Here is a 21,850-nt window from a genome sequence, read left to right as displayed (position 1 = left end):
CCCTAAAGATCAATTTTAATTCCAGMTTGTAATGCAACAAAATAGGAAAAATGCCAAGGGAGGTGAATACTTTCGCAAGCCACTGTACCTACAGTACTATCCAGATGCTCTCATATCATCCCACTGTTGTCATACGGTACTCAGGAATGCTGAGTCAGGCGACAGCCTTTCTATCCACACTGGAGTGAGACTACACAGATTAAGTTATAAGAGAGATGGCATTACTCAGCTCATCAGAGCAACGCAGTCCTGCCATCCTTCCTCCCTCCATTCCTCCGTCCCTCTATCCCTGACACAGCCAAACGTCCCCTAATCAGTTTTGGATCACTCGGCTAATGAGCAATAGTTTTTTCATGGCAAGCAGTGGAGAGACGTATGTWTCTATCTATCATTGATTGATGTGATAATCCACAGATCTGCCCAGGAGGCTCCAGGCTACAGCCAGGGCCCTGGCTGGCTTCGAGAGGGGTTGTCACCAATGTTCCCTCACATTTTGGGGTGCACTGAGCTAATCTTTGGTATTGTGAGAGGAAATATAATTTATGGTGAACTCTGAGGCTGTACCCTCACAGTTTTAGACAGTAGCCAATAGGTGATTATGGCTTATTTGAGCATAATGTAAGCCAAAACAAAAACAATGTAGCAAATCCCATAACATTTTCACATGGAAATAGCTTTGATTTCTATGATATAGCCTACAGTAGCCTATATGTGGTGTTCAATGCAGGCCTACATTGCATGAGACTTTTAAAACGTTTTTACATTATGAAGAGGTTGACATTAATTAATGTTTTGCTTGGTCTGTAACACTATGGGCCAAATAGGTGACTTTAAATTGCATTGTATTATGTTGTATGATGCAAGAAACCACTTTACAAAATAAAATGAATTATTATTACCATACAGAGAATTAGATCATGTAGGCTACCCCTCTGTCTATTGGCTTATTTGCATATTCAAGCGTGTCTTAATTAAAGGGGCAMTGTTGTAATTTAAGACATTAAGGCTTTTTACCTGACATGCTTTTCAAAGACAGCCTGAAATATAGCCTTGTAGGAAGTAGTAACTCCTCATTGCTGACCTATACTTATCAATAACTGGGCTAATAACTTGCTAACTAGCAAAGTATATCAGCAAATGTGCACTCTGATCTGAACTGATCTGAAAAGCGCATTCACTCAGGGGTGATGTGATTGAAAGACCGCTTGTGGGCTACCCCTGCCAATAGAATTATACTCTGTTTCGCTTTGGCTCTGCCTACAACAAAATCACAGACTCAATCTTGCAAAGTTAGATTTGTTTTGGTTTGTTGCATTGAAAAGYGGCTGATATAATGTTGATTCGGTCACAGAAAAAACGTTGATCTATATAGTGGAAACTAATGGGGCGAACTCAGTGAAGTTGCGTCTCTCCGCCGCATAGCATTTCTTCTGTGTGACAGTCCTGGAACAAGTGCATGGCTGCGCACGCGCGTGGCTTAGAAGGAACATTGGTTGTCACCAAGGTGAAGTTAAGTSAGACACAATTGTCATGTAATCAATAGTATCTGGTGCTGTGGGCCGGGTGGGAGTCAGAGAGATACGGTTGCCTGTTGGCTGTTGGACGGGGGGGGGGGCTCTCTGGAACCAACCCAGAGGGTCCAGATATTATTACGCTTCACTTTACAATCATTTTTTGGTGTTAATCACACATTGCCAAGAGATAAACAAGAAAAGATCCCAAAACTTTTCCCCCAGTAATAAACAGTAGTACATTTTTGTGGGCTGAAAGCAGGAGAAAACTATAAAGCAATTTTAATGGGCTCTGGTTATTAGCCAAATTACCAGTAGTGACTCGTTTCTGCAGTGTAGCCTATCCTGACTTTGATTGAAGACTTAACGTTACAGTGAAGTACTGTAGTAGATTTTATGTAGCTCATATAACATTTTTATGTACAGTACTACATGGGCTAAATCGGCTGAACTATTCTACTATTTCAATGTGAAGTAGTAGTGAATATGAGCCATTTGGCAATGTGTTCTGTGTGTTACAGTGGACTTTAGAATTGCTTAACTTTACACTTCCACAGTAAAAATGATTTGCACTGAGTGTATGGGTAGTATGGAACTTGTTCTTGAACCATCAAGTGAGTTTGTGAGAAACTCTTTTAAATAGTACAGTGTTGGAAATGGGGGAAATGCGTTGTAATGTGCCATGGGTTGCAATGAGGTTGTGGATTGCTTTAATAGTACTCTTTTTTACTCTCCAGTAACCCAGTGTATTAGTGTATTGAAGCGAAAGGGAACGAGACGAGACCCGACACATACAATACCAGGAACAGACAGAGCCAACGGACGGAAAGAGGGAAAGATTGTCCAAGAGAGGCGAAAAGTGAAGGGAAGCAAGAGAGGAAGAGACATGCCTGGAGATGGAGAGAGGAGCGGAGGAGGAGAGGGAGCAAGTGAGGGGGTGGTGGTGAGAGACCAGGAGATGAGCAGTGGCTTTGACAGAGGGAGTCAGGGAAAGAGAGAGAGACAGGGAGATTGAGATATGGATAGTGACAATGGAGATGAGGGGGGTGGGAAGCTGCGGTAGAGAGGACAGTGTGTAGCGTTGGGGCCCGCCTCACTGCTCTCTACGTCTTCTGCCTCATTCGGTCTGTGCCTTGTAGAACCAAACCTGTACAGGGGTGAGTCATATCCACTCATCCATCCGTCATCTCAGAGATGTCCTTAGCGTTTGGGAGAGGGATTAGTTATGAGACTGTGGTAGCAGAGGTGTGTGTCAGTGTGTGTGTTTTGTGGGTGCAACTGTCAGTATGTGCCTGTCAATATGTGAGTGATTGAGTGGGTTAGGACAACGTTGTGTCAAAGTTTTAGAGCACTCTTTTTTTTGTTGCCAAAAATAGAAATTGGATCATTGTTTGTMTCCACATATGAAACATATAACTATGCTTTTAAATGCTGCTTAATCCAGGTCCCATTGAACCAAATGGGCTATGTCCCGAATGGCACCGTATTCCCTCCATAGGGCACTACTTTTGACCAGAGCCTTATGGACCCTGGTCAAAAGTAGTGCACTACATAGGGAATAGCGTACCATTTGGGATACAACTATGGACTAATTGAACCCAATCATACACCTGGCAACTATGTCAGCGTTCATGCGCCCGGCCCGCCACAGGAGTCGCTACAGTGCAATGGGACAAGGACTTCCCTGCCGGCCAAACCCTCCCCTAACCCGGACGACGCTGGGCCAATTGTGCACCGCCCCATGGGTCTCCCGGTTGRGAGCCTAGACTCAAACCAGGATCTCTAGTGACACAGCTAGCACTGCGATGCAGTGCCTTAGACCACTGCGCCACTCGGGAGGCCCATGCTTCCCATTCTTAAGTTTTGTTTTTGGGTCTTTTACTTTTGGTTTTGTACACCATTTTCAAACATCTGAAAATACAATATTTTGGTTTATTGAAAATATATTTCACTGCGGTTTAGATGGTACAATGACTCTCTACACTATACATTGCTTGTTTTGTCACAAACTATTAGAATTTTAGCAACCAGGAAATGGCGGAGCGATTTCTGCTTATTGCACCTTTAACACAGCTCTAATGAGTCTATCATTATTTACTTCCACTGCTTTATAGCACTAATTTGTGTTTGGCTAGATTGGATCAGTTTAACATTGCTCCAGGATTTGCAGCTAATACTAGCTAATACTGCCTCAGGCATTTTATGCTTTACTGATAAGCACTGCTGAAGTAGGAGATTATATAACACATGAACTGCTCCCCCGGGTCACTCAGGTTCTGTGTGGAGCATTCCTRGGCACACACAGACACGCACACACAGTCACACACACTTGCACGCACACACACTGAGGCGTGATGCTAAGGCTCTCTCTGTGCACCCACTGAGTGGACATAATCTCCCCTGCTACAGGACTACAGCCATGGGGGAGAGAGGGGGAGAAGAGGGACCCAAGGCCCAGCAGGGAATGGAGGGAAAGCGGGGAGTGAAAGAGGCAGGGATAGGGTATGAGGAGAGAGAGATGGGGGAGTGCAGGGTCTCCAGGGCACAGCAGGGAAAGGATGTAAAGAGGGTAAGAGAGAAGGAGAGTGGTCCCGTGTGGCTCAGTTGGTAGAGCATGGCGCTTGCAACGCCAGGGTTGTGGGCTGTCTCTTATACACATCTAGATGTGTATAAGAGACAGGCATACCAGAGACTGAATGGGAACTGAATGTTTATTTTACTGTATTTTATTGTATTTCACACAGGTTTTTAGGCTGTTTATTTACCTTTGGATTATACCTTCCAGCTTTGCTGTTGGATTCCTGAGAGAGGCTGAGGCATTGGCTGGTTTCCCTCTCTGCCTCTCCTTTGTACTGAAGGGAATAAATTAGGACTGGGTGGCATACCGTTTTTTGCGATATACCTGTATTGATGCACGGACCGGTTTGGGTTTTTACTTGACCTTTTATAACGGTATTTTAGTTTTGTTTGTTAAATGTGATACGCAGTGTGTAACAACCATTTTTATAGTTTACTTCGCTACTTGAGTCGTCTCTCTCTATGCCGCTTTCCACACAGACCTAGCCCCGGTTCCTGTCACTCAAGGATCGCATTTGTTGTTCCTCAACCACTAGACACTTGCATTCAGTCTGCATGGTCAATGCAGCATAAGTTTACAATTGGCTCATTCATCCCCCTCCTCTCCCCTGTAACTATTCCCCAGGTCGTTGCTGCAAATGAGAACGTGTTCTCAGTCAACTTACCTGGTAAAATAACGGTAAAATAAAAAATAAATAAATAAATAAATATGCAACAATGTTGATGACAACGATGCAGTTGTCACTTAGCCTTTTAATATAAATCCATTGGCATTCTATAATTACACTATTAGCTTGTGTTTCTTACATCTGCAAACAGCTAGTTTGTCTTTTCTTAGCAAGTTGGTCCTAAATCTTGTTAGCCACTGATTGTTAGCCGCTAATGCTAATTGCTAGCTAGCTAATAAATGTACTGAGTAAGAGCAAGCGTAATTAGCTATACATTCTGATAATACCAGTGATGGTGTAGACCTAAATCAGCATGTTGTTTGTGCAACAGTATCTTCTAAATTAGAGGAATACGCAAACCAATAATATGTTAACTACATGAAGTAGCTAAGAGAAAACAGTCAATGTAGCCAAAGATTATAGGGTCCCCTAGGAAACACRTATCTTACCCTGTCACAATAATTCCTCCCTGGCATTTTCATTCGTTGTCATGTCAAACAACACTATTAAAAGTGGCCACTATTATATTCTAACTATATAATTAGAATAGACATTCTATTTCCATGATTCCAACAGTTATCCCAAGTGTTTTGATCTAAATCACAAGTCAAATTGCAACATTTGGTTAAAAATAAGGCCCAGATTGCTTGCCCATATCGTGCAGCCCTACGTGGCAGCCATACGTAATGATCTCAAATGCAGAAATTGATGAAGATGATTACTTTTTTGTGGGTTGAAGTTGAATTGAACAGTATGGAGAATGGAGAAAGACCCATTGAAATCACTTAGAATGTATGTGTTGTCACCCTAGGGTCATGCACTACTCATAAAGCAAATGTATAACTTTTATTATAAAAAAAACGTAAAATACTGTAATTTCTTTTTAAATACCATGATATAATATTGTGGCCATATCGCCCAGGCCTAGAGTAAATACAGTGTGAAGCAAAACAAAGTGGGTTAGAGGGAAATAAGGCAAAAAAAGATAATTGCTGGAAATGGAATTGTAAGCAAATTAATTTAACAGACAAGTGAGGCCTTGTTAGGGTAGGAAAGAGAGAGAGAAGGGGGGGTAATGAATTATGAAAGGCCTGATCTCTGAGAAGTCAGGTAGGGTTTCGGCATTGTCTGAGCTGTCCACTGACGGGCCCCACTCGCTCACTGACTCACACACTTATCTCATTAGAAAATCAATATCGCAATAATATCTTCACAAAAAATACTCTCAACGTTCTTCATATTGTATTCAGATTGGATGAAAATTTGACAGATAAAGGGGTTTCCTTCCTAAGTTACAGTATTTGGTTCATACAGTTTTTAATAACATCACAAAATGACAAACAATATGACCTTATTATTCTTTAGGTCCCCACTGACCATTTCCCACATAATTTATGATAGAATTATTGTTCCATTATCCACTTTTTGGATGTTAGAGTTTAGGGCGGGCAACAGTCTGTGAACAAAGATATTCCTTTGGTTGATACTAGAGAGCATTTACGACCGGGTGTGAGGTGTCAAAAAGCGGCCCAGCACCCCCCCCCCCCCTCTACTGCGGGTGAGAGAGGGCCTGCTTATTTGTCAACCATTGCCAAGCTGATCATTGGATCCTCACAGGAGAGTCATGACAAAAGTGTTAGTCTCATGTTTCATGAGCTGAAATAAAAGTTCCCAGAAAAGTTTGTTACGCACAAAAATATTGTTTTTCTAAAAATAGATTCACCATCTCTTTTAGTGAGCATTTCTCTTTGCCAAGATAACCCATCCACCTGACAGGTATGGCATATAAAGAAGCTGATTAAATATGATCATTACACAGGTGCACCCTGTGCTGGGYACAATAAAAGGTTACTCTAAAATGTGCAGTTTTGTCACTCAACACAATGCCACAGATGTGTCAAATTTTGAGGGTGTGTGCAATTGGCATGCTGACTGTACGAATGTCCACCAGAGCTGTTGCCAGAGAATTTAATGTTTATTTCTCTACCATAAGCTGCCTCCAACATTGTTTTAGAGAATTTGGCAGTATGTCCAACCTATGCCCTCCCAGGCCCACCCATGGCTGCGCCCCTACCCAGTCATGTGAAATCCATAGATTATGGCCTAATGAATATATTTCAATTGACTGATTTCCTTATATGAACTGTAACTCAGTGCAATTGTTGCATGTTGCGTTTATACTTGTGACCCGATTCAGGAAACTATGCTTATGTCACGACTTCACAAAAGAGCCGTTTGAATGTGATTATTTCATCCCAATTTTTTTMMTTGTTGCAGAAATGCCTTCTCAAACATGTGAACTTTCATGTGCATTAATACAAACTTGTATGCCATCTGTAAATATGAATACAATTGTTAAATTACAAGCATTGTTGGTTAWGTAAACCTTCCCACTAGCCATGATTTGCTGATATAATGAGTGGGCTGGACATGCCAAGAGAGAAGTTCAGATTGGTCTGCCATATTAAAGGCTTCTGTCTATTTGAGCTCGTCAATCTGTGTTGGTAATCCTGTCGAACGCGGCTTTTTTWAAATGTATTGTGTAGTAGAGCTGCATAAGTGTTGCTCTCCACTTCCTGGAGGATCAAGTTTTGAAATCAGTGGAATGAGAGTATGATAGATAAAGAGAGGGAGAAAACACCTGTATTCCTGACAGGGAGACGCGTCCATAATGCATGATGATGTAAGATAGGCTAGCGTTAGCTAGCTACATTTTCAGATATTAAACGTTTCTAATTTTGACAGAAAGTGGTTTAATTTCAAGCTAAAGTYTACTGTTAGCTAACTAGCTAATGTTATCTGGCTGGCTCCCTAGCTGACGTTATTATTTGTTTCCCAGAGCCATTTTCTTTTCTAGTTAGAGCCTAATGTTAGGCATTGTTGACACTTTGTTCATTGTTGTTTAACTAGCTAACGTTAGCTGGCTGGCTCGTTAGTTAACGTTACCTGACGTGTGTACAACACCCGTTGAATATGGCTGGTGTCAGTATACATCTGCAAAAAAGCGCAATGAAATTGTTGCTAGCAGAGTTGGTTAGGCTGTTTTCATGTTATCCAGTGGTAAACAAATCATCGGTCAGTGTCAAGTGTGCGCCTCGAGAGCGAAACGAGATGGGTGGGGCTAAAGCGTAAGAGGGTGTGAACGATACTGAATGGGTGTAGACAAAGAAGAGCTCTTCATCAGATACCAAAACATTCACAGGCGATTTTCTCAAAAGTGAGTTTACAAGTTGATCAACTTTCAAAGCAGAATTACTTTCCTATTGTTCCTCAAATGCAGTGTATGATATACCATTTTGTAGCTCTGAGTCAGGCCTAATATCTCAACATTAGTGCCCGACCTCACTAATACTCTTGTGGCTGAATGAAAGTAAGTCCCTGCAGCAATATTACAACATCTAGTGGAAAGCCTTCCCAGAAGAGTGGAGGCTGTTATAGCAGCAAAGGGGACCAAGACCATATTAATGCCCATGATTTTGGAATGAGATGTTCGACGAGCAGGTGTCCACATACTTTTGGTCATGTAGTGTATCTATTTGAATATTCAATGTTTGGTAACTGAACATGGCCCAGGGGCAGCACAGGTTTATGCTGTCATGTTAATGTTGTTTTAACCTTTTTGTGGTGACCACAATATAGAGAGGACCAGTTGAATTTTTTTTTTTTTAACCCAAAATAACATCATTTGTTTTTCCTTGACCTTGGCTTGTGTTCATTATTAATTGACATTAAGCTATACATTTACAAATGTTAATTGAAGGGTAAGAAGTGAAATCCAGATTTAGGGAGACAGTGTGACATCTCCCTAGCCTACAGTGTATCAGGGGTGTATCCACTGGAAACCAAACGGAAACAAACAGGCCGAAACAGGGAGGTATCTACTTCAAAATCAACTAATTTTAGTTGCAAAATGTTTTGCAACGGTCTTCTACGATGTGCACAAATGAAATACACCCCAGTCCTTGAGATGAGATGTGGATAGAATGTAAGTGTCGGGTCATGTTCCCATGTGGCACAGCACTAGACTCAACACTCAACTCGGTGACATTAACAGTAAATACCACTAAACAAACACTGCAATTAGCAAGAAGCTTAATTATGCCCTCCTCATATTAAGTGTGATTATGCCAATTTAATATCAACCTTACAGTTGGCCTAATGACGCCGTGCTAACAGATAAGCTCTCTCTCTCTAAATATAATTAACACTTCCCTTCTTTTTAAAAATATTTTGCCAGACAGACAGTGAGTTTCACGAGATCATTAACACCTAGACGTCCTGATTATGAGGTATTAAAGAGTGCGTAAATGAGCAGTTCATGTTAAATTCCCCATCCACTAGTCATCAGTGTCATGCCTGCTCCRGCACTTCCCCCTGGAGCTCGAGGACGCCGGGCTCCACAGCATTACGCACTCCTGCCACCACCATTACACACACCTGCTTCCCTCGTCACATGCATCAGCGATCATTTGGACTCACCTGGACTCAATCACCTGTCATTTCCTCCCCTATATCTGTCTGTCCCCCAGCTCTGTTGCCAGCTTCCGCATTAACGTTTGTATGCCGTTTTGTCACCCGTGTGCTGACACTGTTCCTGTCTTGTTCCTTGTCTGTTCCTCATTAAATGTTTGACTCCCCYTACCTGCTTCTCGACTTCAGCGACGGTCCTTACAGAATGCGGAATCCATGAAATGGCGCATCAGGGAGTGCTGGCGTTTCGTTTGGTGGTGACATCGGGTCCAGGGGCCGCCACCGATGGAACCAGGGGTGCTTAAGCCCGCTCGTCGGAATTCCACCCCCTAACTGGCTCGAGAGGTTTCCTTGCCTTTGTTGGCTCGGCAGGCGCCCATCCCACGTCAAGCCTCAGCCAGATCGCCAGGGTTTTACGCCTCAGCCGGCTCGCCAGGCATCTACGCTTCAGCCGGCTCATCAGGCTCCCATGTTCCGGGATCAGCAGGCTTTCGTGCCTCAGCCGGATCGTCAGACTCCTTTGCCTCAGCCGGCTCGCCAGGCTCCCATGCCTCTGCCAGTTGGTCAGGATTTTACGCCCAGCCTGCTTGCCCAGCGCCCGTGCCTCGGCCGGCCCGTCAGGCTCACCCAAGTGGGACGCCGGGTGTTGCCCCCTAGGGGAGGGGGGGTACTGTCTCACACCTGCTCCCCAGCATTACGCACTCTTGCCACCATCATTACGCACACCTGTTTCACTCGTCACGTGCATCAGCGATCATTTGGACTCACCTGGACTCAATCACCTGTTATTTCCTTCCCCTGTCTAGACAGATATCTGTCTGTCAAATAATGTTATATCAACTGTAGCTTTGATTGGACTGATCATGTCAACATTATACTTTCACAATCTTAGCTAGACAAGTAGTCATCATCATGACTCGAAAATCTACTGGCAAATCTTTTTCAATCCTTGTCATATGAAGATAAATTATAGATGAAATGTATTGGTGCTCATCCGCCATTGGACCTAAACATTAAACAACAAGTTGGAAATTGCATATTCAACAATGAGTGGTTTGGAAGGAATCAGTGGCTAACTGTGAGCGTCGCAAAGCAATCACTATTTTGCTTCCCCTGCCTACTATTTGGTGGAGAGGGTGTGTGGTCCAAGTCTGGATTTAAAACATCTGTCTGAAAGGGTCTCTTTTCCAAGCTTAAAATGATAAACATTCACACTCAACACCATTGGCCAGAAAAGGTTGAATACATTGGCCATGCTGTCAAACCAGCATTACTTCTGCCGAGCTCCAAACAACTGGAAACTCGGAACTTGGACAACTCAGACCTTAGTGCGTTCACGACAACTGGAAACATGTAAAGAATCAAGCTCCAACTGGGAAAATACATTTTGGTCCAACTCGGAATTCCAAGTTGGGAACTCGGGCCTCTTTCTAGAGCGCCGACCTGAAGARCCCTGACATCATGATTTAACCWATTTTTTTGTTGTTGAGTTCCCAGTTCTCTTGAAATCCCCATAAATCCAGAGAATGCCAGAATTTGATGACAAAGTTTGGCCTCAAGAAGGACCACCTTTTGTTCAAGTGAGCACAGCACAGCGGTCCAAAAATATGTATTGTATGCTCCTGCATAAATTATGTAATATGCCAGGGAGATAAGTATAAAGTGTATGTTGTGTAGTAAGCTGTTAATAACCCAGTAGCTCACCCTAAGAATTTGGTCCCTCTTCCCATCAGAACTACTGTTCTGACTTGGTGGTGCACATGTAGCCTAAAGCCTGTTTAAGGGAAATGTCATCATCAAATATTGTAAAAGCTTTCATTATCTGCTTATATTCCCCTGTTATTTATCCTACGGTTCTAACTTGGTGTACAGGGAGAATACTGTAAGAACGCCCATGTTCTGAATTCAAAGTGCTTATCTCGCTCATTAATGTCTTAATCGAAATTACAGCTTACCTCATATCCGCTCCTTGTTCCCTTATGCCATAGTTTGTACACCTCAATTGTTAAATTGCTTATATAGGGCCATCTCATCAGTATCTTATTCATCATTTTAGGCAATTTTGGAATGATGCATTTCATTGTTTTGCTTACTTTGTGTATTATAATTAGCTCATGTGCTTTTCTTCACAAGGAGGGGATACTATATAATGTTGTTGGGTCTTTAACCATGTTTGCCAGTGTCAGTCTCTTCCCATTCAAATTGTTTTTTCAAATAAATGTTCAGTAATAGACCCATCTAATTCCAGTTGATATTGCGAGGGATTGTTTTGTTTGCGCAATGCGCTGTCTGTGCGTCGGTATATTGTCTATAAAAGTGGATCCTCGTGATTGTATTTTCTCTCCTTTTTAGACCACATAGGCCTWATAAAATACTTCAAATGGTAGGCTAACCACATCCCTCTCTCTCTCTCTGTAGTGACTTAAAGAAGAGTGAAGTTAACTTCAGCAAGATGTTGAGGCCTTATCTTAACTAATATCTATCTGAAATTCTGTCTCTGCCTATTGTGAAAGTGCTGAATGAATAGGCCTACCTTGTCGCAGTCTGTTTGCTTGCACTTGCTATTACTGAGAGCTAAGTGTTAAGAACAAACATTATGAATTTACTGAACATAAGTGTAATAATGTTTGTATGGTTCAAAAGTCAAAACTCATGTCAGCATTCATCATTTATGGAGAATGCTGTCTTATCGACTTACACAAATCCACAAGGAGTCAGTAGAAACCATCTTTGTTTTAGCAAGTCAGCCATATCAGCTATGGTTTTTAAAAAGGCAGTAAATGAGGCTGAATGAACTGTTTCGCTGTCAGACGAGGCTCCGCTAATAGCCCGGTGTAGCGGTGGTGAGGATTCACTCCATGGTGCTAAAAGGAAAGCTCCGCTGTAGGGACAGCTTTATGTAGGCCCTAACAGTTTGTGGGCACCATTTGTCACCGTTATAGTGCAATTCATGTATTGTTTCGTGTTGTGTAGTGGCTTTGCTGGCATGCATAAAAAAAAATTGGTTGAGTTTGCCCCACCAAGATTTATATGCTAAAACCGCCACTGGCTAGATGTGTTGTTTGGCAGTAACGATTGACAAGGGTTCGTCGCCATCAGATCGCAAGCATCATTGTGAAGGTCTTTCCTTAGATCTGGGTCGGAGCAAAGGCGGAAGTGGTTGTTCTGTTTGAAACTGACTGCAAGAAAGGAAGAAAGAAAACGAGAGGTAAAGTTGTGGTGAAATCTAGTATAACCAAGCCTAGTTCAAACTTGTTTTTAGTCTAAGTGAGGGTTTTGGACTGATGTAGTTACCTGATAGATTCGTTTGACTTCTCGATAAAAATCATGGATGTGTTGGATAACGTGGCGTCAGTGAGAGTTACAAGAAGTGGTCTTATTTCGTTTTTTTGTGTATCCGCGGAGCAGAAGAACCGTGCTTTGCGCCTGAAGATATTGGGTTGGAATGTGTCGTGTATGGATCTTCAAAGCAGGGATTTATCTCTGGGGTGGTGCAGGAAGTGGATACAGATATACACTACATGACCAAAAGTATGTGGATATCTGCTTGTCGAACATCTCATTCAAAAATCATGAGCATTAATATGGAGTTGGTCCCCCCTTTGCTGCTATAACAGCCTTCACTCTTCTGGGAAGTGCTTTCCACTAGATGCTGGAACACTGCTGCGGGGACTTGCTTCCATTCAGCCACAAGATCATTAGTGAGGTCGGGCACTGATGTTGGGCGATTAGGCCTGGCTTGCAGTTAGCGTTCCAATTCATCCCAAATGTGTTCGATGGGGTTGAGGTCAGTGGTCTGTGCAAGCCAGTCAAGTTCTTCCACACCGATCTCGACAAACAATTCTTGAATGGATCTCACTTTGTGCACGGTGGCATTGTCATGCTGAAACAGGAAAGGGCCTTCTCCAAACTGTTGCCACAAAGTTGGAAGCACAGAATCGCATTTCAACTGAGGCAACATAATTTTTACACGCACTCAGCGGTCCCGTTCTTTGAGCTTGTGTGGCCTACCACTTCGTGGCTGACTTGTTGGAAAGGTGGTGTCTTATGACGATGCTACATTGAAAGTCACAGAGCTCTTCAGTATGGCCATTCTACTGCCAATGTTTGTCTATGGAGATTACATGACTTTGTTCTCGATTCTATACACCTGTCAGCAACGGGTGTGGCTGAAATAGCCGAATCCAATTTTTCAAAGGGGTGTCCACATACATTTGTATATATAGTGTACCTTTGGAAGTACCTGAGTTGGTTGGTGCACATCTACTGACCCGTATGGGGGATGGAGTGAAAAAATCTATTTTAATTACAGGTTTAATGCAACAAAATATGGAAAAAATGGCAATGGGAGAGAATACTTTTGCAAGGCACTGTACAACTCCGACAGATATCCAATCTTTGACACAGACAGGCGAGGAGCTCCAAGGACTAAACAGCCAACCAACTTAATGAAAGTGAGTCTAGCAAACGTTTGTGTACACTTCACTCAGAAGTTATAGATCAATGAAATGCAACAATACTGAATTCTTGAAGTTAAAAGTTGACATGCTTAGCCTCCATTCTGTTTCTTTTTTATTCCTAAAAAACTGCAGTCCTTACGATTACAAGCATACCAATAACATGATGCAGCAATCACTATGCTTGAAAATATTGGAAAGTGGTACTCAGTAAGTGTTTGTATTGGATTTTCCCCGAACATAACACTTCTATTTCAGGACAAAAGGTTGCTTTGTCACATTTTTTGCAGTATTACTTTAGTTCCTTGTTGCAAACAGGATGCATGTTTTGGTAAATTTGTATTCCATACAGGATTCCTCCTTTTCACTCTGTCAATTAGGTTAGTAGTATTGTGGAGTAGCTACAATGTTGTTGATCCATCCTCAGGTTTCTCTATCACAGCCATTAAACTCTAACGGTTTTAAGTCACCTCATTGTGAAATCCCTGAGCGGTTTTCTTTCCTCTCCGGTCACTCGAGTTAGGAAGGATGCCTGTATTTTTGTAGTGACTGGGTGTATTGATACACCATCCAAAGTGTAGTTAATAACTTCAACATGCTGAAAGGGATATTCAATGTCTTCTATTATAATTTTTACCCATCTACCAATAGGTGCCCTTATATGCGAGGCATTCCAAAACCTCCCTGGTTTTTGTGGTTGAGTCTGTTTGAAATTCACTGCTCGACTGAGGGACCTTACAGAGAATTGTATATGTGGAGTACATAGATGAGGTAGTCATTCAAAAATGATGTTTAAACACTATTATCCATGCAACTTATTATGTGACTGGTTAAGAACATTTTTACTCCTGAACTTAGTTAGGCTTGCCATAACAAAGGGGTTGAATACTTATTGACTCAAGACATTTCAGCCTTTATTTTTTTATTCATTTGTAAACATATAGAAAAACATAATTCCACTTTTACATTATGGGGTATTGGTATAGGCCAATGACAAAAAATCTAAATGTAATCAATTTTAACAGCTGTAACACAACAAAATGTTGAAAAGTGAAGGGGGTGGGATAATTTCTGAATGCATGGCAGCATAATCAGCGTTTCATGTGGGAATTGATGGTCCCACACAAAGGGTTTTTAAAGGTACCCGCTGTCTCAGGGCAGTTTCTATACCTATTCGCCCACTTGGGATTAGGCTTTGGATGTGCTGTGTGAGGCCCCCTTTTGACACGATGGACCATGCGGATCTGAAGATCCTCTCCTACAGACCGCCCTGCTTTGGTCTCAGCTAAACACGTTGGAATCTCCAGCGTTAGTGAAAAGTTCACTCCATCCACACTGTTGTCTTTGAAGTAGTCTACCTTCGGCTTGTAAGATACTCAGTAAGAGTTTTCGTGCCCAAGCCCATCCAATTGAGCGAATGAAAAATATTTGGTAATGTGTCAAGTGATGCAGATGGGAAGAAATAATATGCCAACTGAGGTAAATACTTAAATTGTCATGCTGAACATGTGCCCGAATTCCTGGAGTGCCCTGTTGGGGTGAAGAGGACAGGTGGCAAGATAGGGCTGTCCAGCGTTTCTCCTGTCTGGAGGTGGTGAGCCACCAGTGATGTTTCTCGCCAACCGACTGATCCTGACATATTGCATGTGAAAAAGGTGGACTTTGTATAATTTATTGCAGTGATCAAAAACTGCACAGCACAAGCAAAGAAATCGGAGAAAATTGACATTGTGAGTGCCTGCTGAATGACTCCGTGATTTCACAGCCGAGCCCCTGAGCCTGTGTAGGGATGTGATTTGGGTTGGACTGTGACTGAAGGATGGGATTTGTTTTGATTAGTCTATTTTAGCATTTTGTATGATGTCGTCGCCCCCCCCCCGTTTCCCTGCAATTGATTGTGTAGTTATTTTAACCCCCCCAAAAAAATCTATTTTAATTACAGGTTGTAATGCAACAAAATAGGAAAAATGGCAATGGGGATGAATACTTTTGCAAGGCACTGTACAACTCCGACAGATACCAATCTTTGACACAGACAGCGAGGAGCTCCAAGGACTAAACAGCCAACCAACTTAATGAAAGTGAGTCTAGCACAGTTTGTGTACACTTCACTCAGAAGTTATAGATCAATGAAATGCAACAATACTGAATTCTTGAAGTTAAAAGTTGACATTGGTTTAGCGTAGGCTACCGCCATTTATCGTCATACATTTCCTGCGTCGAGTAGGCCTATATTCTACGCTGCCAAACTAATGTTGCAATACATGGTAAGGGAATTAAATGGTTGTAATGATAGCTATTATTGTAAAATGATATGGAATGTAGATTCAACAGAAATTTAGTTTAAAATACAAAGTTTAAACAAGTTTAACATGAACAAAGCGCACTCAAATGGTGGGAGTTTGGAGAGCACATGGAGAGACGCCGCTTTGGGCGTTGTCGCCACACAGAGGAATATAAGGAATATCTACTGTGCCTTCTGAAAGTATTCATACCCCTTGACTTATTCCACATTTTGTTATTGCTACTATAAGTATGCAAGGGCACCCTCCACGAGAGGGTTGTATGGAAATAAGTGGCAGGTGTTCAAGCCTTGGTGACAAAATTAAAGAATTGTTCCTTTTCAGCGCTTTCTGGTGGACATTTTAATGTTCCTACAAGAGGCTTTTCGAGCAGGGTAGTTCATTCTCTACTCTGAAGGTTCCTTCAGAAAGTATTTCTTCCCCCCTGACTTATTCCACATTTTGTTGCATTACAGCCTGAATTCAAAATGGATTAAAAAATATATATTCTCACCCATCTACAGACAATAACCCATAATGACAAAGTGAAAACATGTTTTTAGACATTTTGCAAATATTTTAAAACTTAAATACAGAAATATCTCAGAGTCAATACTTTGTATAAGCACCTTGGCAGTGATTACAGCTGCGAGTCTTTCTGGGTAAGTCTCTAGGATTTTGCCTGTGCTTAGCCTCCATTCTGTTTCTTTTTTATCCTAAAAAACTGCAGTCCTTACGATTACAAGCATACCAATAACATGATGCAGCAATCACTATGCTTGAAAATATGGAYAGTGGTACTCAGTAATGTGTTGTATTGGATTTTCCCCGAACATAACACTTTCTATTCAGGACAAAAGGTTGCTTTGTCACATTTTTTGCAGTATTACTTTAGTTCCTTGTTGCAAACAGGATGCATGTTTTGGTAAATTTGTATTCCATACAGGATTCCTCCTTTTCACTCTGTCAATTAGGTTAGTAGTATTGTGGAGTAGCTACAATGTTGTTGATCCATCCTCAGGTTTCTCCTATCACAGCCATTAAACTCTAACGGTTTTAAAGTCACCTCATGGTGAAATCCCTGAGCGGTTTCTTTCCTCTCCGTCAACTGAGTTAGGAAGGATGCCTGTATTTTTGTAGTGACTGGGTGTATTGATACACCATCCAAAGTGTAGTTAATAACTTCAACATGCTGAAAGGGATATTCAATGTCTTCTATTATAATTTTTACCCATCTACCAATAGGTGCCCTTATATGCGAGGCATTCCAAAACCTCCCTGGTTTTTGTGGTTGAGTCTGTTTGAAATTCACTGCTCGACTGAGGGACCTTACAGAGAATTGTATATGTGGAGTACATAGATGAGGTAGTCATTCAAAAATGATGTTAAACACTATTATCCATGCAACTTATTATGTGACTGGTTAAGAACATTTTTACTCCTGAACTTAGTTAGGCTTGCCATAACAAAGGGGTTGAATACTTATTGACTCAAGACATTTCAGCCTTTGWTTTTTTTATTCATTTGTAAACATATAGAAAAACATAATTCCACTTTGACATTATGGGGTATTGGGTATAGGCCAGTGACAAAAAATCTAAATGTAATCAATTTTAAATTCAGCCTGTAACACAACAAAATGTTGAAAAGTGAAGGGGTGGGAATAATTTCTGAATGCATGGCAGCTATATCAGCGTGTCATGTGGGAATTGATGGTCCCACACAAAGGGTTTTTAAAAGGTACCCGCTGTCTCAGGGCAGTTTCTATACCTATTCCGCCCACTTGGGATTAGGCTTTGGATGTGCTGTGTGAGGCCCCCTTTTGAACCGATGGACCATGCGGATCTGAAGATCCTCTCCTACAAGACCGCCCTGCTTTGGTCTCAGCTAAACACGTTGGAGATCTCCAGCCGTTANTTTGAACCGATGGACCATGCGGATCTGAAGATCCTCTCCTACAAGACCGCCCTGCTTTGGTCTCAGCTAAACACGTTGGAGATCTCCAGCCGTTATCCATTCACCCCTCCTGTATGAAGTTCGCCCATGGCAACTCTAAGGTGATGTTGCGTCCTAAGGTTATGACTATGTCCTACAGGTCAATTGCTTTTGAGATTTTCKATTTTTGCTTCCTCCGTTTGCTTCTGTGGAGCAGCGGAGGTTACATGCCCTGTGTCCGGTACGAGTGTAACGCATGTACATTGAGTGGACCAGGGGTTTCCATTYGTGTGACATACTTTCCCACTAAGCATTTACCGACAGCAACGTTTTTTGGGGGCCTGTGAGGACCGGCCTACATTTCTTGGGACCAAATACGAACCTATCATAGATGTCTATGTTTGGTTTAGATTTGTCTGGTCTGGACCGGCCTATATTCCAACGTCCACAGATGTCCGGAATTAAACTATACTGTAGTGTACTGTAGTCTATTCTATTAAATAAACTCTACTGTCCTGTACCATAACATACCATATCGTACRCTACTGTACTAAACTGTGCCTTACCTGTGATGTTCAAACTTGTGAAACAGCCAAGACATCTATGATTCGTTCTAATCCAGAGCGATTTACAGTCAGTGCATTCAACTAAGGTAGATAAACAACAACATATCACAGCCATAGAAACCCCAAAAATATTCTGTAACCGTTACTGAAAATGTTATTGGAGTGGTCTGTTAGTTTATTCTGTAGGTTGGACTACTTTGAACATKATTTCTGCCAGTTTTAGAGTTTTTGAAAAAGCTAACATGAGACAGATGGGAGCAATAATAAATATTCTGTTGGACTCTTCAGTTGGCTCCTCTTTCCTATATTAAGAGGCTTGAACAAGAGCAGTACTGAATTGAAGGAATTAATCCATATCTCGGGTTTATCACCTTTGGAAGGCGGGGCTTGGTGTTCATTGGCCGTGTCAGGCGTGATTCTAATGTTCTTCAGTAGAGGGCCCTTGCATGCAAATTCCCCATAGCTGTGTTGTACCTCATTTCCCTCCTTCAGGGAACAGTAGTTACAGTCATAAATGTACATTTTCACTCTAGAAKATTTGCATTTTCTTAAAACACACACACACTGAGTGTGTACTATGTGTGTGTATGTTGCAGTGTGGAGCAGGCAATGTTGTGGAGTGTGGGTTTCGGTGGCAGGATGACGGTGGCCAAGATTCTCCTATCCTTCTTCATCCTAAACTCCTTTTGCGAAGGTGAGTCCCAACTACTTACTATTTACTCTCAATGTTATCCCTCTCTCATTCACTCTCTCATATCCTTCCATCCAATCACATTCCACTCCTACATTTCCTTTGTTCTCCTCCCTCTCCTCTTCTTTTATACTTAAACTCTTCTCTGAACCCAAATTTTCCTCCCTTATAATAATTTTTGTTTTGTTTTACATATCTATCAATCGCTAATCTCTTTAGTCTAGCTTTCTTCATCTACACCTGATGATCCATCTTGAACAATTTGTCTGCCTGGACTTTAACAAAGCAAATTTGAGGAAAACGCTACCGAAGTTCTAACAACACATTGTCTCTAGAAGTTGCGCTTCAAAAACTCTCACTAGTTTGAAGAATCTCAAATATCAAATACATTTTGATTTGTTTAACACTTCTTTGGTTACTACATGATTCCATATGTGTTATTTCATAGTGTTGATGTCTTCACTATATTTCTACAATGTAGAGAATAGTTCAAATAAAGAAAAACCCTTGAATGAGTAGGTGTGTCCAAACTTCTGACTGATACTGTAGGTAGAAGTCATTCAAATKAAATKAAATCAKATGGTTAGCAGATGTTATCGTYAGGGTAGCGAAATGTTTGTGCTTCTTGTTCCGACATTGCAGTAATATCTAACAAGTAATCAAACAATTCCACAACAACTACCTAATACACACACATCTAAAGGGATGAAATAACAATATGTACAGTTGAAGTCGGAAGTTTACATACACTTAGGCTGGAGTCAAATAAACTTGTTTTTCAACCACTGCACAAATGTCTTGTTAACAAACTATAGTTTTGGCAAGTCGGTTAGGACATCTACTTTGTGCATGACACAAGTCATTTCTCCAACAATTGTTTACAAACAGATTATTTCACTTATAATTTACTGTATCACAATTCCAGTGGGTCAGAAGTTTACATACACTAAGTTGMCTGTGCCTTTAAACAGCTTGGAAAATATCAGAAATGGCTTTAGAAGCTTCTGATAGGCTAATTTACATAATTTGAGTCAATTGGAGGTGTACCTGTGGATGTATTTCAAGGCCTACCTTCAAACTCAGTGCCTCTTTGCTTGACATCATAGGAAAATCAAAAGAAATCAGCCAAGACCTCAGAAAAACGAATGTAAGACCTCCACAAGTCTGGTTCATCCTTGGGAGCAATTTCCAAACCCCTGAAGGTACCACGTTCATCTGTACAAACAATAGTACGCAAGTATAAAAACCATGGCACCACGCAGCCGTCTTTACCGCTCAGGAAGGAGACGCGTTCTGTCTCCTAGAGATAATGTACTTTGGTGCGAAAAGTGCAAATCAAACCCAGAACAACAGCAAAGGACCTTGTGAAGATGCTGGAGGAAGCAGGTAAAAACATTATCTATATCCACAGTAAAACAAGTCCTATATCGACATATCCTGAAAGGCCGCTCAGCAAGGAAGAAGCCACTGCTCCAAAACAGCCATAAAAAAGCCAGACTACGGTTTTCAACTGCACATGGGGACAAAGATCGTACTTTTTGGAGAAATGTCCTCTGGTCTGATGAAACAAAAATAAACTGTTTGGCCATAATGACCATCGTTATGTTTTGTGGAAAAAGGGGGAAGCTTGCAAGCCGAAGAACACCATCCCAACCGTGAAGCACGGGGTTGGCAGCATCATGTTGTGTGTTGCTGCAGGAGGGACTGTTGCGCTTCACAAAATAGATTGCATCATGAGGAGGGGAAATATGTGGATATTTGAAGCAACATTTCAGACATCAGTCAGGAAGTTAAAGCTTGGTCGCAAATGGACAATGACCCCAAGCATACTTCCAAAGTTGTGGCAAAATGGCTTAAGGACGACAAAGTCAAGTTATTGGAATGGCCATCACAAAGCCTTGACCTCAATCCTATTGAACATTTGTCGGCAGAACTGAAAAAGCGTGTGCGAGCAAGGAGGCCTAKAAACCTGACTCAGTTACACCAGTTCTGTCAGGAGCAATGGGCCAAAATTCACCCAACTTATTGTGGGAAGCTTGTGGAAGGCTACCCGAAACGTTTGACCCAAGTTAAACAATTTAAAGGCAATGCTACCAAATACCAATTGAGTGTAGGTAAACTTATGACCCACTGGGAATGTGATGAAAGAAATAAAAGCTGAAATAAAGCATTCTCTCTATTATTCTGACATTTCACATTCTTAAAATAAAGTGGTGATCCTAACTGACCTAAGACAGGGACTTTTTGCTCGGATTAAATGTCAGGAATTGTGATAAAATGAGTTTATATGTATTTGTCTAAGGTGTATGTAAATTTCCGACTTCAACTGTACATATAAATATATGGATGAGCGATGGCCGAGCGGCATAGGAAATATGTAATAGATGGTATAAGATACAGTATATACATATGAGATGAGTAATGTAAGATATTTAATCATTGTTAAAGTGTCAGTATTTAACGTGACTACTGATCCATTTATTAAAGTGGTCAATGATTTGAGTCTGTATGTAGGCAGCAGCTTCTCTGAGTTAGTGATTGCTGTTTAACAGTCTGATAGCCTTTAGATAGAAGCTGTTTTTCAGTCCCTCGGTCCCAGCTTTGATGCACCTGTACTGACCTCGTCTTCCAGGCGGTGATACAGCCCGACAGGATGCTCTCAATTGTGGATCTGTAAAAGTTTGTCAGGTTTT

The sequence above is a fragment of the Salvelinus sp. IW2-2015 genome, linkage group LG18 (genome assembly GCF_002910315.2).
Source record: "Salvelinus sp. IW2-2015 linkage group LG18, ASM291031v2, whole genome shotgun sequence".
NCBI classification, from domain to species: Eukaryota; Metazoa; Chordata; class Actinopteri; order Salmoniformes; family Salmonidae; genus Salvelinus; species Salvelinus sp. IW2-2015.
Note: the sequence above shows the minus strand (reverse complement) of the source record.